Source organism: Xenopus laevis, chromosome 6L (genome assembly GCF_017654675.1).
Source record: "Xenopus laevis strain J_2021 chromosome 6L, Xenopus_laevis_v10.1, whole genome shotgun sequence".
NCBI lineage: Eukaryota > Metazoa > Chordata > Amphibia > Anura > Pipidae > Xenopus > Xenopus laevis.
In genome coordinates, this window is record NC_054381.1 from 156462042 (window position 1) to 156474580 (window position 12539).

A 12539-nucleotide genomic window follows, 5' to 3' on the forward strand; every position below is an offset into this window, starting at 1 on the left:
GTGGAGCACCAACACTTACATTTACAGTATATGTAGGTAAGTGTAGGAGTGTCTAGGCTTCTCTAATCTAGAATACAAAATATAATGGTACAACTAAAAAAGGGGTCATTATTGATCATTGAAGCCTGTAACTTTAGTTCCACCTCAAACTTGGGTCCTGATGGATCTGTAATGCTATTTTAAGCTAAAATAGGCTATGTCCAGCTGAAAGCAATAGAGCATGGGTTACACTGAACACACAGGAATGTGTCTTCGCTATGTATAAAGTATGAAGGGGAGAAGTAGTTGAACTACAACTCACTTAGACTACAGTGTTTAAAAAAAAAAAAAAATAGGAACGCCGGATGTTCTTGCAGCAAACAAGCAGAACAGATTTTATTGTTGAAGACAATGTTCCACAGGGTTGATACTCTCAGTGCAGCAGAAAGTGATACATTTCAGAAAAGTTGAGTCAGCATGAATGGCACCATGTAGAGATAGCTAGGAAAAGTTGAAGGGTCATCCCTAGGATTTCAATGCCCCATGTGTTCCAGATCCCACACAGAAAAATGGATCAGGAACAAGACTATGCCCGAATCCCTCTTCAAAATGGTGACCTCTTCACTTATGCAAAGTAGTGGCTAGGGGAGAGCTACTCCCTGCTATTAATCATTGTTGGAGCACAGGCTGCTCGCTCTATCTAATCCCTCTAACTCACTTTCCTAGAAAGCACTGTAACAATATATAACCTGTCACTGACTGGGCCCCAGCTTTACTGGGGCCTTATTGATCCCAGGAGCACATCCAGCTGGGTCAACAACTGAAGACCAAAGAGAGAGATCCACCACTAACCAAACACTTTATTAAAGTGCTGCAGGAAGTGGTCATAAGCCTATGAGCCAATGATAGAGTTATGTAAATGAATAAATGAATACATGAGCTTTTCCCCAGTAACTAGAGAAATAAGGAAGTGTAAGGATTTTACAGCCATAGGAAGGGTACTAATCGTATGGGTCCCTACAGTTCTAATTTACAACTCCCAGTGCACTATAACACTCAATTACAGAGGATTCTATGCGTTATCCAGGGAAATGTGCAGGTTCAAGCCTAAAAATCATCAACTTATAACCTTATAGAATGACTGGAGGCAATACCTTAAAGCACTGGTGGCTGTTACCTTGTTTAGAAAGAACATGTTTTTCTGTTTATTTATCCATTCACTTTATACAACTGTCCTCAAAATGAAGGGTTCTATTAATTGTAATGATATAGCAATTTGTCTGACAGCAAACAAGTATTTAATTGTGACAGTTACCCATAAAAAGTATAGATGTTTGTACTTGCATCATTACGATATATTTTATTTCAGTTAGGGGTTTTCTTTTGCACCTTTTTTTCTGTGGAAGCATGTAAACAAGTGTTTGTGTTCTTGTTTTCTAATCTGATCTTTAATGGGAAATGAGTGCATTATTAGGAAGTAAATATTCAGGTACAATATATTTCATTCTCAATGAGAAGCTTCACGTTATATTGTCTCTAGGCTTTGTACCGTTTTGACAGCCGTTTTTGAGTGTTCTGCAAAGTAATGTCAAAACAATGATGATTTTTTTTTTTTACTGACTGTGAATTTCACTCACCCCCTTAAGCCTTCAGATTTACTGGTTATTTCTGCTCTGAGGAAACAGAGAAATGAAACACATTCAGCTGACAGCTATGGGGGGGTATTTGATTGGGGTTGAACACATACAGTATTGCTCAAAATAAATGTTACCCTTCTAGTGTTCAGTTAAATGAATTTCAGCAAGTCTTGGTTTATCATAGGGCAGAAGGGGCATCAGAGGGGACCAATTGATGAACCTACAGCTTTGGGTTGATATTGGTTCTCTTGCAGTATTTTGGACCATCCATTCTTCAACTTCAGGTTCCAGCTTCTGCTGTAGGCTTACAGCACACAATACTGCAAAACAAATGAATCTAGAGTTAAAGTTTATTAATGAAACAATTAATTGACTCAAGAATAATAAGGTGAATGTCATGCAATGGCCCTGAACTATGGAACTGGTGCGCAATTGTCATCTGACCAACCTGAGCAGCCTTAAAGGGGAAGGAAACCTAGTCAGCGCAAACCCCCCACCCCCCTTCCCGTTTGTTGCCCACCCTCCCTCCTCCCCCCTGGCCTACCCGTCCCGCTGGGTAAATGCCCCTAACTTGTTACTTACCCTTCTGCGCAGGTCCAGTCCAGGGAGTTCACCGATGACATCTTTTTCCACGCGATCTTCTTCCTGCTGTGAACATCGTTTTGGCGCATGCGCAGTAGGATCATTTCGCCGGTACGGATCTACTGCGCATGCGCCAAAAGTCACGCGCATGCGTACTGGCGAAATGATCCTACTGCGCATGCGCCAAAACGATGTTCACAGCAGGAAGAAGATCGCGTGGAAAAAGATGTCGTCGGTGAACTCCCTGGACTGGACCTGCGCAGAAGGGTAAGTAACAAGTTAGGGGCATTTGCCCAGCGGGACGGGTAGGCCAGGGGGGAGGAGGGAGGGTGGGCAACAAACGGGAGGGGGGTTTGCGCCGACTAGGTTTCCTTCCCCTTTAAGAACATATACCAGTAATAGAATGGATCAAAATTGTCCCCAAACACTGTGGTAACACTAGCACCTTGTTGCCTCAAACTAATGATACTGCCATGTTCTTATATTCAGTAGAAACATGCTAATATTACTTGTAATCGAAGGATGCATTCTTGTTTCTTTACAAATATGCCCCATGTTGCCCACAGCTTACCCCTCCATCTAGCATTGCACTGTTGAGTAGAGCAAGCTACTGTTTTGGTCATGCTGGGCTTGGACATCATAGGAGCCTTCTGTAGGTAAAGAACAAATCTAAAGTATTCTAGCCCATTGAAGAACTGTGCCACCAACATACCAATGTGAGTTATAGGACTTGATCTTGAAGATAGCAGCCTTTGTTTACAAACAATACTTTCATGTTCCTACCAATTGAAGGAATGTGTTGGTATTACTTTACATGTGGGCCTACAGAATATTAAAGTATGGGTAATAAGTACACAAATTACAAAAAAAAAAAAATAATATAAATGTACTGTAATTAAAAGGCGATATGCATAAGGAAGATAGAGAAGGATCACATATTGTAACATATTCAACAGATCATCTTGATTCTCTGCATGAGCACTACTTGTTTTCTTTGCTGCAGTCACATTAATATAAATGTAAGTGCTATTAAAAAAAAACCTCTCTTCCCAATATTGCAGAAATATGCCCTGCTGGGGGAGGCCTTAAGAAGCAGAAGGGAGGTAATCTATAAACTGTGTTATTGCTTTTGATTTTTGGCACTGAAAATGCTGCTGAGAACTCAAAGAAATCGAGAATGCAGAAAACTTTGTTGAAGAAGTCACAGTGGGAGTTTGGTCTTACATTAAAAATCTCTTTTGATCTATCAAATTTATAGCAGAAGTAATACTTATGTGAGTGAGAAAACGACAGTCTATCTATCTATCTATCTATCTATCTATCTATCTATCTATCTCTCCCTCTATCTATCTATCTATCTATCTATCTATCTATCTATCATCTATCTATCTATCTATTATCTATCTATCTATCTATCTATCTGTCATCTTTCTATCTATCTATCTATCTATCATCTACTAAAATAGCATTTCACATTTCAGGCAAAATAGTTAGAGAAGCCTGGGATGGTTTTGTATTATTTAGTCAATTATACACAGGGCTTATTTATCAAAGGTCGGATTTTAGAGGTTTTAGAGTTTTCTGAAACCAGAACTAAACTCACAAACTCTAAGGGGCAGATTTATCAAGGGTCGAATTTCGAGGGTTAAAAAATTAATTTGACCCTTGAAGTAAAATCCTTCAAATTCGAATATCGAATTTGAAGGATTTTTGCGCAAAAGGTTTGATCGAACGATCTAATAAAAATCGTTCAAACGAAAGATAAGATCCTTCGAATAGAACGATTTTAAGCGATCGATCGAAGGAAAACTCAGAAAAGTGCTACGGAAGGTCCCCATAGGCTAACATTGCACTTCGGTAGCTTTAATTTGATTTGGAAGTCAAAGTTTTTTTTTAAAGAGACAGCACTTCGATTATCGAATGGTCGAATGATCAAATGATTTTTACTTCGAATCATTCGATTCAATCAAATTCGATCTCATTTGACCAATTCAATGGTCGAAGTACCAAAAAAATTACTTTGAAATACGAATATTTTTGTATTCAAACTATTCACTCCAGTAGTAAATCTGCCCCTAAAACTATGAATGTCATGAGAATTATTAAAAAATCTGAATTAAAAAAAGTAGGAATGGAAAACTATGCTTAACAATCTGCTAAAAAAGAATACCTTGAAGTCCTCTAAAAATTAGTTTTACTGACAATTCCTAATTAATTTTATTTTTCAAAACCTCTAAAAGTCCGAATCCATTTAGAGTGGATAACCACAGCTCCCAATGACTTCTATAGGACCTTGACAACTTTTAACTGGCAAAGTTTTGTATTGGAGGTTTTCATGGTTTTTACACTTCATAAATAAAGTATGGAGTCACCGGTCTTACCAACATTTAATTTCAAAACAAAGTTCATTAATATGAAGTTCGTTTTCTTTTAATTCTAAAACATCCATTACCCTACTCTTCTAGGAAGGCTTTCCACCTGATGTTGGTGGTGGGAATTCCTATTCATAAGTAAAATGATGGGCACTGATGTGGGTGATCTGGCCTGGCTCACATGGGTGTTTCTGTTCTTTCCATAGGTCTTCAGTTGAACTGAGATCAGGGTTTTGTGCAGGCCAGTAAAAGTTCTTCCACTCCTACAGTATCTCAGCAAACACATTCTGCCCTTATGGACCTTCCCAAAACTTTTGCCACAAAGTAAGAAGCACAGAATTCAAGTCAAGAACTGTTTATGTATGTTGAAGTGGCATCTTTGTCAGTTGACTGGGCAGTGTAAAAACTCTATCTGAGGCATAACTAACAAATTCTTGAAATGAATGAATTTAATATTAATGAACTCTTATTAATACTCATTACTTGTATAAAAATGAAGTGGAGCTATAAATATGGTATTTCTATTTAGGCAATGTAGGAGAAACACACACTGAGACTGATTATTAACTAATAAAACAATAAATAAAACCGCAGGAATCTTTCACTTATGAACAACTAACCAAAAGGCTTGACGGGTCTTTTTGATGACATCTGGGAGGCTGTTGATCATTTCTTAACATGCCACTAAGTACCCAGATTCTGATTCATAAGCTTGTATTTCACTGTAGTTCGTAATTATTTTAATACCCAAATAGTACACAGCGCACACGAGACAATGCAAATCCACCACAGAGCTATTCAAATATTACAGCTCTTCTCAAAGAATATTGGGAGCTCGGGATTATCTATCCTGCATTCCGCATAATATGTGTAACTAAAGGCAAACCAAGATGGTTTAGAAAATGATTATAAGATAATTCCAAACAATATGAATATATAAAATCAAGATGTGAAAAACTAATACTGACGGGTAGAATTTTTTTATTTTATGGATATTGTCTTTCAGTACTTTCACCAAACTGTTTGGCTGATACACATTCAGAATATGGAAATAATAACATGACTCACACGGCTGTTCCTGCCGAGAACTCAATAGCAGTAACTTGTTTCCATAAACTCGTAATAAAAAGAAAAGTGGAGTCCTTGGCGAGCCAGGTTGGAGAACATTAACATGATGAATATGTTGCACAATCCACTCAAGAAATGTGATGGTGCTTTGTGCAAAATGATATGGGTTCTCAGATAAACGCCGCAGGGGACCAAATGAACACAAAATAGCGTAATGCCTGTGAAAATAGTTTAAACGTGGAATCCGTTTGGGAATGAGCTTTACAGATATCTGCAAACTTTACCCTTTTTAGTATTTCACCCAATTTGTGCTGTGACAGAGGTTAGTTGAAGGGAACCCGGAGAAATGCAGGAAAATTGGTGGCTTTGCAGCATGAGATACAACTGCTTATATCAAAGTTGCCTAAACAGTGATGATCCAGGTGTTGCTGAAGTACAACTGAAATCCTTTGGCTGTTGGTGGGATCCGGATAGATGTAATTTACCAACAGATGGAGGTGTCTGACAGTTATTAAACAACATAAGACTGACATTTAGAATTTTTGTGATCTCTACTTTGTATCACAGGTTGTCCACCCAAATGAAGTGTGCTGGCAGCCACTAATGTATTAAGCTACAATTCACTTGTGTGATGTAGTCCTAAAGGGTGAGCTGGATAATTTACCATAGATGTGTGTTGACATTGGTGTATAATAGTCGTATGGATGCAGTATGGATCATTATGGTCACTGGCTGCTGTGGCTTTGGGATTGTGCAGGGAAATTTTGTAGAGGCAAGATGCAATATTGCAGGGTTTTCCTCGTCTTATGGATAATTGAGTATGTGCCCCCAAACATTGTAGGGCACATTCCCCTACCTTAACGCAGTGTTCAAAGTGCAATTTCGAACACAATTGCCATGGTTTTTTTCTACAATGTAGCAACATTGTGGGTAAAATAAGGCAATTTGCTTGGCAAAATGTATCACAGTAATTATCACAGTTGCATCTGACACAATACAATAAGGCAATTTGATTGGCAAAATGTATCACAATAATTATCACAGTTGCGTCGGACACAATTGCGAGTGCACTTCATTGCAAATCGGACCAGTTGTGCTGAATACTATTTAAGTGTTTGCTGTGCAAGTAAAGTTTGCACCAGGTTATGCGCAAATACACTGCGGCGTTGAGGGATCCATGGAGCTACTGCCACCTACTGACCAGGCAGTAGATTCAGGGTTCCTTTTAACAACCTGCATTAATAGCTGCAGCTGCCCGCTATTTTGAATGGAAGGCAGGAAGGACTGATTTTGCTGAACACAACTATACAGAAATGCTAAGAGTTCATTTGGATGCAAGTACCTTCAATAACAGTGGTTTTAGCTTCACCTCACTGCAGGAAGAAGTTCAAGTTGCACCTCCGCACCTGCAGACCTGCAGACATAGATGAGCTCTTGTGTCTTTCTTTTGCAAATAAAATGAAGCTCTATGCCTTGCACTCTGTTTTATATTAAATATTAAAGGGATTCTGTCATGGGAAAACATGTTTTTTTCAAAAGATAAAAATAGTTTTTATATTTAATTTAGAAATCTTACATGGGGTTAGACAGTAAGTTTACTAGGTGCCCCTCAGTCATGTGACTTGTAGCTTCAGTCACTCTTTACTGCTGTGCTGCAAGTTGCAGTGATATTACCCCCTCCCATTCCCCCTTAGCAGCCCGTCAGTCGACCAATGGGAAGGTAACCAGATGACAGTTCCCTGATACAAGAAAACAGCTCCTTGGTACATATGATAATAGCACTCAATAGTAAAAATCCAAGTTCGACTGTGACTCAGTTACATTGAGCTGGAGAAACAGTAGCTTATCTGAAAGCAGTCTGTTTGGGAAGTGCTGGTTATTTCTGAAAAACCAATTACAATTAAAAAAAACACTTGGTACAAGAATAAGATTTTATATGGTAGCATAAATCATAAATTATTTGCAGTGTAAACAGTGTAATTTGGAAAGAAAAACTGGACCATAGAAATCATGACAGAAGTAAAACATGGTGAAGCACAGGATAATCTACATTATCAGAAGAGGGATGATTTTTAGAAGATTTCCTAATTATAGTGAGCAATAAGTGCTTTACATAAGGTCTTCCAGCCTAAAGGTGGCCATAGATGCACAGATAATATTGTACAAAACACATTTTCGTAAGATATTCAGTGCGTGTATGGTGGAAAAATTTTGATTGTGCCTTTGAAGGCACACAAACATCGGCCGATGTTAGTGCTAAATCGTCAGATACAGGTAGAATTCTATTGTTTCTAGCTGTTTATCTGACAATTCAGCTTGACACGTGTGTATTGAAACGAACGAACTTTCTTGGAAAGATCTTTTTCAAGAAAGATCGGAGTTGTTACGTCTATGGCACCTTAACTCTTTTTCAGGTTGTCTGAGATTTATAGTAAAGGGCTACAACTGTATCACAGAGGCCCCTGGTTCGTATTAGGGTTTACTAATGATCAACAAGAAGCTGAGTTGGAACACAGGCAGGCAGGTACTTGAATTGAAGAAACTTTATTCATCAGAATAAAGAGCAAGACAAGCACTGGCCCATGTAAATGTACATGTTTGAACTCTAAACTCACTTTACAACAGTTAATCAAAATATTTTGATGACCTATCTCATGTTACCGCATCCAAGTATAGCTTCAAGAGATCTCCAATGTATTTTGAGGGAACCAGGGCCTTAGGATCCTCCTGGACTCACCTGTGATTTTAGACAACCACTCTTTAAAAATTGGTACACTCTGTATTACTGAGAGGGCCATAGGAAAATGTATGTTTAACTCCACTCCATGGGGCAAATTCACTAAGATTCGTAGTTGCGCCAGGCGCAACTTCGCCGCGCTTCGCCACACTTCGCCAGGCGTAGTTTCGCCAGCGCTCCGCAAATTCACTAAACTCCGAAGTTGCACACAGGGGTAGCGTAAGGTTGCGAAGTTGCGCTAGCGTTGATTCGCTAAGTGAAGCGAAGTTACGCTAGCGAAGGTTAATTTGCATACGGCGCCAAATTCAAATTTCAATGGAGGAATACGTAGAATCACTACAAATGCCTGGGAAACCTTCAAAACATCAAATATTTTTTTTTTTGCCCTACACATGTGCCCACTGTATAGTTAAGTTGCCATGAGTTAGGAAATGTAGGGGGGAAGGAGGGGAGCCCCAAAAAAATTCTCGATCTTTTTCAGCCTATCACCCATAATATAGAAAACACGCCAGCGTTTTTTGGGACTTTGAAAAAATGTGAACTTTTTTGGAAGCAATCCCTATCTACTCTATTGCGCTTCGCCTGGTCTGAGGTGGCGAAGGAAGTCTAGCGTAAAAGGTAGCGTTCAGTACACTGCGCGCGTTAGTGAATTTGCGTAGTTACGTCCGTAGCGAAAATTCGCCAGGCGTAAGGGTGCGAAGTAACACTAGCGAATCTACGCCAGCGTTCGTTAGTGAATTTGCGAAGTAACGAAAATGCCCAACGCTAGCGAATTGACACTAGCGTTCGGCGCTTCGGCGCTTAGTGAATTTGCCCCCAAGTTTTTTACTATTTTTGTAAAGAAAATACAATTTTTATAAATCACAGCTAATTTTCTGCATCTCAAATAAAAATATGAATTTGTGGAAGGTCACTGAATTTTGGTACAGAATCCATCAAAGAAAACAAAGCATTATAAATATTATATTATAAAATATTATAACCTATTATCTGATCTTTATTCATTCTGAAGGGTTATACTATACAGTGTTGCTGCTGAACAAGAATCACATTTGGCTTTTAGTCTTTTATGAAGCACATACACACAAACAATGAATTATTTCATGTTCCTGGTAGAGACACTACCTTGTATTTTTAGCTTTCTTCTCTACTTTGAAATATACCATTAATTTTATAAGAAACATAGCACCTAGCAGTCACATAGCTTTTAAAATGTAAGTCACCCGGCCACAATGACAAGAAAGGTATTTCTTGGTAGAATGTATTACCTTTGTTTGGACATTGGTTGTTAAACTTTATATATAGTACACTGCAAGATCTGCTTGGGAGACAAAATCTAATTTCTTGTACTCTTAAGACAAATATATATTGTCTATCTAGTGCAGTTATTTCATAAAAAAATAAATACTCATTTACTGGAACTCTGCTGTAAAGTAAGCAAATATAATTACCTTTAATTTGCACTTTTCATCAGTGTACAATAATTGTTTAGATGAACTGGAAATGACTCAGTACGGATGAGCGAAATATTTTGTTGTGTTTTGCAGTAAAAAAATGGCCATAGACTCTAATGTATAGTAAAATTAAAATTTTACACAAAAAAAAAAAAACGCCCATAATCGCATTGAGTTCAATAGGTTTGGCAATTATTTTGTCATTTTTGCAAATTTTCCATGACATGGCATGAATTTGCGGCGAATTTCAGAATTTCAAGATTTTTCGTGAAAATGTTCGAATTTCATGATTTTTTCGTGAAAACGTTTGAATTTCACAATTTTTTCGTGAAAACATTTGAATTTCACGATTTTTTTAGTGAATTTTCCGATTTCACTAATTTTCCACAAATGTTTTGCCATTTCGCCAATTTCGCCAATTTTTCGGCGAATCGAAATGGGAGAAATTCGCCCATCACTAATCACAAAATTCGCCACTGAAAGTTCACCGGCATCAATTTCTGATTTTGTGAAAATGTTCAAATTTCACGATTTTTTGGTGAAAACGTTAGAATTTCATGATTTTTTCAAGAACTTTCCGATTTCATGATTTTTCTGCAAATTTTTTGCCAATTTTTCGGCAAAGCAAAACGGGAGAAATTCGCCCATCACTAATCACTACACCTTAAGTCTTTTGGACTCCCGTTTTAGTATAAACAGTTGAAATTGGAACTATTTCAGTGTAGAACTGGAGAAGATATTTGGTCAAATTTATGCAGAAAAATGAATGCAGTCATTGTATGAATTGATGGAATTTATAAAATTTACTCGTGTTCAAATTCTAGTGATGTACAGAATTCCTATTTCTGGGATTCACCCAAATCCTAAATCTTTCAGGAAGGATTTTGCCTAATCCCAAACTGAGTGTGAACCCTTATCATATGCAAATTTGGGAATGGCAGGGGAAATAAAACATTTTGATCTCCTAATCATGTGACACATGATTTTATGGATTCAGACAGGCCTGTATTTGTTGGAAAAGCCACAAAGGCCCAGGCCCATCTATAATTTTTACTTCCTACAGATACCCAGACCACTGGGGACTAGACATGTCTGATATGTGGACTGTTTTTTTTATTTGTTATCATCTGTGTCTAGTCTTTAGTGCTGAGGGCGTTTTTAGGAAGTAGTGAGCAAGCCGTGCAAATGAGGAAGGTAATTGTAATGCACACGGGGGGGCTTGAGGGATGTAGGAGATGGCTGGCCTAGGGCACACTATTTTGAAGTCCGACACTGGGTTCAGATTCATTTCAGCCAGGCTCTTGGATTTGGAGTAATCCAAATCCTGCTGAAAGGCTTGGAATCCTGAAAAAATCCATAGTTCAGTGCGTGAATTTGCGCGAAATTCGCGAAATGGCCCGTTTTTGACGCCGGCGCCCGTTTTTTCAACGCCGGCGCCCATTTTTGGCGCCGGCGTCAGTTTTTTCGGAAACATTTTTTTGACGCCGGCGAATTTTTGCCGCGAATTTTTGCGGGCGTTTCGCAAATTTATTCGCTGGCGGCGAAACGCGCAAATTCGCGCCTGACGAATAAATTCGCCCATAATACCAGCCCATGTGTTTTTGAATGAATGTTTTGTGCATTTAGCGACACATAATTCCCACCATTATGTTGTATTTGTAGGAAAACACTGTTTTGTGAGTTAAAAAAAACACAGAGAATTGAAAGCGAAATTAAAGAGATAGTGTACCCTTGTAACTAAATGCACTTCATTCTGTTTAGAAAGTCTCCATGAATTTTAAGAGGGAGCAAAAGCTCATATTAATTACAAAGAAGCCTCATGGTTTCAGAGATATTGCAATAGCCCATTATTCAAAAACAGCAGATCCAATACCAGCTGCAATTGGAACATTCATGTGAAAAATCCCTATGTCTGAAACAAAGTTCATACCTCCAGCTTGCCGTACTACAGACTAATAAATCAGGTTAAGCTTTTATTCCTTAAATATGTGTGTGATGTAATTAGAAATGTTTACACCAATACTTACCTGCTAGTTTTATTGGATAAAGACGCATCCTTCTCCCCATGTTTTGACATTCTGTGAAAAGCTATTTGGCATATTTAGTTTCATTCATCAAGCCAATTAAAGCTTGGTTTGGCATGTATAATAGGACAGGAATGGAGGATCATCTTCAAGGGCTGTTTTGTCTTGGCATTTTGAAAACAAGATAAATTATCACTTCACAAGTTCAAGATAAATATACAACTCACAAAGGAAATTGAAATAAAAGTTTATTAGCTATAAAAAGTAAAATATTGTTTTCAGATATTTAAAACTTTCTATAAACATCCCTTTTGTTACCCTTTTAAAGTCTTCATAAAGCTCATTGGGGCACATTTACGAAAGTGTGAATTTTCTCTTCATCTCAATTCGCCAGGTGTATTTTCACATCACCTCTCATATATCCTGAAACTCGTAAATATGCTTTTTCAAGAGAAATGTGGTTGAATTTCTCCCGGCATTAAATCTCTGTGTATTATTTCTGCACACAATAGTAGAGGGGAACATTCTCTAGAGAAGGAATGGCATATGTGGAAAATTAGCATGGAGGGGTTAATGTTGATAATATTTATAATTGAAGTTCACCATCCTGAACCTAAAAAAAAATATTTTCTCAAAAATGTGTTCTTGTGCTCTTAGTAAATTGGAGGACATCCACTGGAGAAGTT

At 38.0% G+C, this 12539-nt stretch overlaps 1 long non-coding RNA gene across 1 annotated transcript in view; it reads right to left on the reverse strand.

Annotated features, from left to right (window-relative positions):
• Nucleotides 1–12539, reverse strand: part of LOC121394898 — a 127314-nt gene that overhangs the window by 18089 nt on the left and 96686 nt on the right. The window contains exon 2 of the long non-coding RNA XR_005962076.1: nucleotides 1841–1936. This is a non-coding gene — a long non-coding RNA (uncharacterized LOC121394898). The remainder of the gene's footprint in view (nucleotides 1–1840; nucleotides 1937–12539) is intronic.